This window comes from Meleagris gallopavo, unplaced genomic scaffold, assembly GCF_000146605.3.
Source record: "Meleagris gallopavo isolate NT-WF06-2002-E0010 breed Aviagen turkey brand Nicholas breeding stock unplaced genomic scaffold, Turkey_5.1 ChrUn_random_7180001862845, whole genome shotgun sequence".
NCBI lineage: Eukaryota > Metazoa > Chordata > Aves > Galliformes > Phasianidae > Meleagris > Meleagris gallopavo.
Window position 1 is genome coordinate 1,384 of NW_011128401.1, and position 4,768 is coordinate 6,151.

The 4,768-nt window shown below is 53.4% G+C and overlaps 1 long non-coding RNA gene across 1 annotated transcript in view; it reads left to right on the plus strand.

The window, feature by feature from the left end:
- LOC109364493 overlaps positions 1 to 4,762 on the plus strand; it is a 5,770-nt gene extending 1,008 nt beyond the window's left edge. Inside the window, exons 3-4 of the long non-coding RNA XR_002110422.1 lie at positions 310 to 488; positions 1,122 to 4,762. This is a non-coding gene — a long non-coding RNA (uncharacterized LOC109364493). The remainder of the gene's footprint in view (positions 1 to 309; positions 489 to 1,121) is intronic.
- The last annotated feature ends 6 nt before the right edge of the window (positions 4,763 to 4,768 follow it).

Below are 4,768 nucleotides of genomic sequence, written 5' to 3' on the forward strand. Positions count from 1 at the left end.
AACAACCAAAAACCAAACAAAAAAACCCCCAACCAATCCAGACTTCTGTCTTATTTCATTGGAATTCACATGCCAGGCATTAACCCTTGGCAGCTGGCTTTGCCCTAATTGCTTCCCAGAGCTGGGCTTCTTAATAATACCAATATTATTTGGGTTGGGTGGTTGTGGGTGGTGATGTCAGTCCTCAGGTCTGTTAAACTTCACGCGTGGGTCAACACAGGCAGGTTTTGCAGGTCATCCTGGCTCACCAGCGCTGCCTGCACTGCGGCACCTTTTGACCCTGGTGGAAATATCCAAATAATTTCCCAGGGCAGATTTTATTCGCGATTGCAGTGGCGGCGTCTCGCAAGCAGCAGGGCGCCGAGAAAGCAGCGTTACACCTTTTATCCCCTACTGCCCGGCGCTGATCTCCTGCCCTGGTTCCTCACTGGCTGCGCACTGCAGGCTCACACTCTGCCGCGACGCTTCACTAGTCATACAAATACCAGGTAAGCACCAATCTTTTAATGTTCAGACACAAATATCTTAATTGATTAATTGCCTTCTAACAGTTGCTTTCCTAACAAGTTTGATCATAACTCTCTGATGACTGTTTTACAACCATAGCCTCTTAATTGTTTAATTACCCCCTCGTCAATTACCGTCTTTACACTGGTCATTGTTCTGGTCATTTATCTGTCCTTGCATGGAGATGAGCTCAGAAGGAGGACGGAGGGGAGCATCCTGCAGCCTGCACGTGGCATCCTCACATTGCCACAGAGTGGGGCAGCTCTGCTTTGTGTCGAGGCCCCGACTCCTTGACAGTCTGTTAAATCTATTTCACTCTTGCCGGTCGAATGAACAACTTCACAGCATGTTTCCTAGTTCAGAACGCTGCACCCACATTGTTTAAAACATTTAAATTCTATTGCAGCTTTGTAAGAAGGTATTTGTTAGGCAATCCGGTCACTGTGTTTCTAAAATATGCTGCTAATATGTATACGCTACGCTTACATTCCACATCAGCTAATTCTAAAGTTGTGTTACAGCTTAATTCTTTAGCTCAGTTGCCCCTTGTCAGTGATCGGTGCAGAAACGACACTTTTCACTTTCCACAAATTCTTCGCTCACCTCTTTGTCAGCCCGATGATGATTTGCATGGAGCTCCTCCCTGCTGCGTCCAGCTTCCTGACAGACTGGGAGGTGAGCCGAGGGAGCTGCCTCCCGTCCCTTAGATGTGGTCACAGAAGAAAGCCGTCGTCCAGCCTTTGCGACGCGGTGAGGTGTCGTGGGGTCAGTAGTGGTTACACCAGTCCACGGGTTCCATTCGGCACGTGGCTGTCGGAACGTCTGAGCTTTGATGAGAGACGTGTGGGTGCTGGGGTTGCCGCCCCTGTACTTCATAGCGGGTGCTACCCTGCACACCCTGCTCTCTGGAAGTGCTGTATCAATACCTGAACTGGACGAACCAGCTTTTATCCTGAACCTTTCGGAGATGCTCAAACGGAAAATTCTATTTGCATTTAACCTTGGAGCAACGCGGGGAGTTGCAGTGTGGTACGGTGATACCTCTGCCCAAATCGAGAGTTCAGGTCAGGTCAGAGCCGGCCGCTGGACGGAGAATCTGGGTGATGTGTTTGCTCCCGGCAAAACATCAAATGGTCTTTGAAAACAGCACCTGGCGAGGCCACGTGTGGTCAGATCGGACTGGACACGCTTTTGAAGAATTCAACTCACAAGTGCTGAAAATGGCCCTGCAGAGCCGGTCAGCGCTTGATGCGCTGCTACTGGGGGCTCAGCAGAGTGTGTGTGGCTGTTGGAGCCAACCAAGGAAACGCATCACTGCTCGTAATGCCTCCAGAGGAGAAGCTTTAGGCAACAGAGACCACAGAGCAAACATCCGAACTGTTCACTCCGTGCTGATATAGGCTGGTTTGCTTAGCAGCGGGGATTAGGACGTTAGCTTGAGGACCTGTGTATTAGTTTAGCAAAAGGAATCCACGAGTGATAGTTCTGAAACCTTTCCAGTTCAGCTTGAGTGGGCGAATGGTCTTCGTTCTCCTCGATAATTTTGTGCTGGGGACATAATGGAATGCTTTTATCTTTTGCCTCAAAAGGTGCAGGGACGTTTCCCTTGGGCTCCACATGCACTGTTGTTAAGAAGTGTCTCACTGTGTCCTAAAAAGCAATGGGAATCTTCCAAACGGGGAAAGCGGATGGCAGTGGGTCAGAGGTCTCAGTGGTAAAGCTGAGGGTGGAAAATGGGGAAGAACGGGTGGGCACTCGACCACCCGAGGAAGCACCGGGCATCCAAAGGACATCAGCACAGCTCTGAGTCCTTGAAAAAGAATGGGCTCGTGTGCCCACGAACCGCATGTGCATGTCAGAGCTGTTCCAGTGCAGCTCCTGCACTCCAAGAGGGGTCCTGGCACCTGGTGCGTGCTGTGAGGAATAAAGGAATGGCATTTCGGCACCGCAGTGCAGTTAGTTTTCTTCCCGGATTTCGGACGACACTGCAACCGACAGACTGACCTGACGGGCTCTGGGTCCTGGTTCACCATCCTTTAACAGAACTGGGACTCACAGGGTGGGGAAAACGACTGGCACGGATCAGAACTGCGATACCGGACCTCTATTTCTTAGCTGGTACAGCTATTGTTAAGTGTATGATTACTCCGCTGCTTCCTTTTGTCTTCTCACTCCCTGCCTTCTGTTTGTTATATCATATTTATGTCACCCCTCTCGAAGATGAGCATTTTGCTGCTCACTGATTTGAGACACCGGGTGCCGTCTGAAACCAGTGGGGAGCGTCTCAAATCAACATGAGGCCATCAACACTGCTTTGCGGGCACTTTTGCACTCGAAAGCATTTCTTTGGAGTTGTTTGCCTTGCAATGGAGGGCGCAGCAGTGTTTGTTGGCTGAAGACTCGGCCTGGGAGCCAACGACAGCGGCTTGATACAGGAGACTGGGAGCTGTTAGCATTGCATCCTCTGAAGGCAAGGTGCAAGCTGGCATCTCCCTGCTCCCTCTTGTCTGCTGACTGAGATTTGCAAGGCCGGGAAGACGGAGAAGTTCCTGCTGAGATCCCAAAGCTGGAAACTCAGCTGCTTTGGACTACGAGCAAGAATTTGTACCGTTGCTTTCAGCCGTCAGCTGATGGGGGTCCTGTCAGGGACTGTGGGGTCTGTGAGATCCCAGGTGGGCCTGGATGGGGCTGGGGAGGTGCTAGGAAGGAAATATGGGGGTTCAGTGGGAGTGCTGGGGGGATACGGGGTGCTGCTGGGGACTACGGGGAACCTGTGAGATCCCAGGCTGGCTGTGTGGGAGGGCTGCTGTGTTTGAGAAGGTCCTTGAGGGGCTCTGTGGGGGCTGTGGGGAATACAGGCACGTGGGGGGATATGGGGACACGGCCTGCAGGAGCAGAATGCTGCTCAGGAGAACGCCTGATGTGGGCTTCAGGCGGGACATGGGGCACACGGACATGGGGTGGTATGGGGACGTAGGGGGATGGGGGATGTGAGGAGTGGTTTGAGGCAAAAAGGGGGGTGTGGGGCAGTGTTGGAGTGGTTTTCTCTCTTCCTGAGAGGGGACTGGGGTCCCTGAGGCCCGAAGGTGGGGCCACGAGCCATGACCCCACATGAGCCATAGCCCAAGGTGACCACATAACCCTGTGTGTGCGTGACCCCATGGCTGCACGTGACCCACAGCCCTGTGTGAACCACAGCCCCACACGACCCTGTGACTCCCTGACCTGCCTGCCCCCACCACGCTGAGATCAGATGCCGTGTGGCCCCAGAACTCTGGGATCCCTGCCCCCACCTCACCCCGGACCACATAACCCCACATGACCCCTACCTGATGTCAGCCCATCTGTCCCTACCATCCCGTCTGACCCCGTAACTGTGACCCAGAACCCCATAAAGCTGTGCTACTCCATAAGGCCACAACTCTGTGATTCTGCAGGACCCCACGTGACTCACAACCCCGTGTCCTGACCCCATGTGGCCACAGAACCAGCTGTGCGTGGGGAAAAGGCATCCCCTCCTAGGGGTGGTGTTGCCCCAGAGCTGCCCCAAAGAGCTGTGGGGTGGGCTGCAGGCACACGTCTCCTTTTGGAGAGCTGGGAAGTGGCCGAAGGGGCCAGAAAGTAAAGAAATACCTTGGCAAGGTTCTGTTGTCGGTAGCTTTAGTTTTTGTAAGTGGACGAGAAGAGAACAAACTGTCGTAAAGCAATCTGCTCACACCCAAACTGTGAGACCAAGCGTGGATGAGGTCCAGCTCTTGGAAGGCACTTTTACAGTTCCAGCTGTAAATCCTGGAGGACTTGGTGAGCTAGATGCACAATGCAGGAGGCAATACTTCTCAGCATAGCAGGAACAGTTTGCGGTTGGCGCCATCGGGAACGGCCACGGCAACCTGCAGGTGCACCACGTTCTGTCAGCACAGGGACGGATCCCACTGAGGCTGGGGAAGGGGCTGCAGCTTGGCTGCTGCGCTGCTGCGTGGCTCCCTGGGGATGGCAGCAAGTCCCAAAGCAACGGGTCTTGCAGATGTGAGGGTAACCCCTGTGACCTGGAGGAACACACAGCCAGACGTGACCCAAAAAGCAGAATGCAATTAAAGGTAAATCTGGAACCAGCAGTGGTCAAGTGATCCAGGTGTTCCTGTGCTGCTCAGTCCTGACCCTGACTCCTTTGATGGGTCCAGCTCCTCTGCTGCGAGCAGTGAGAAGATCACCAGACTCTCTGAGCCGGGTGGTGAGCCGAGAAGAAGATCTGGGCAGCTCA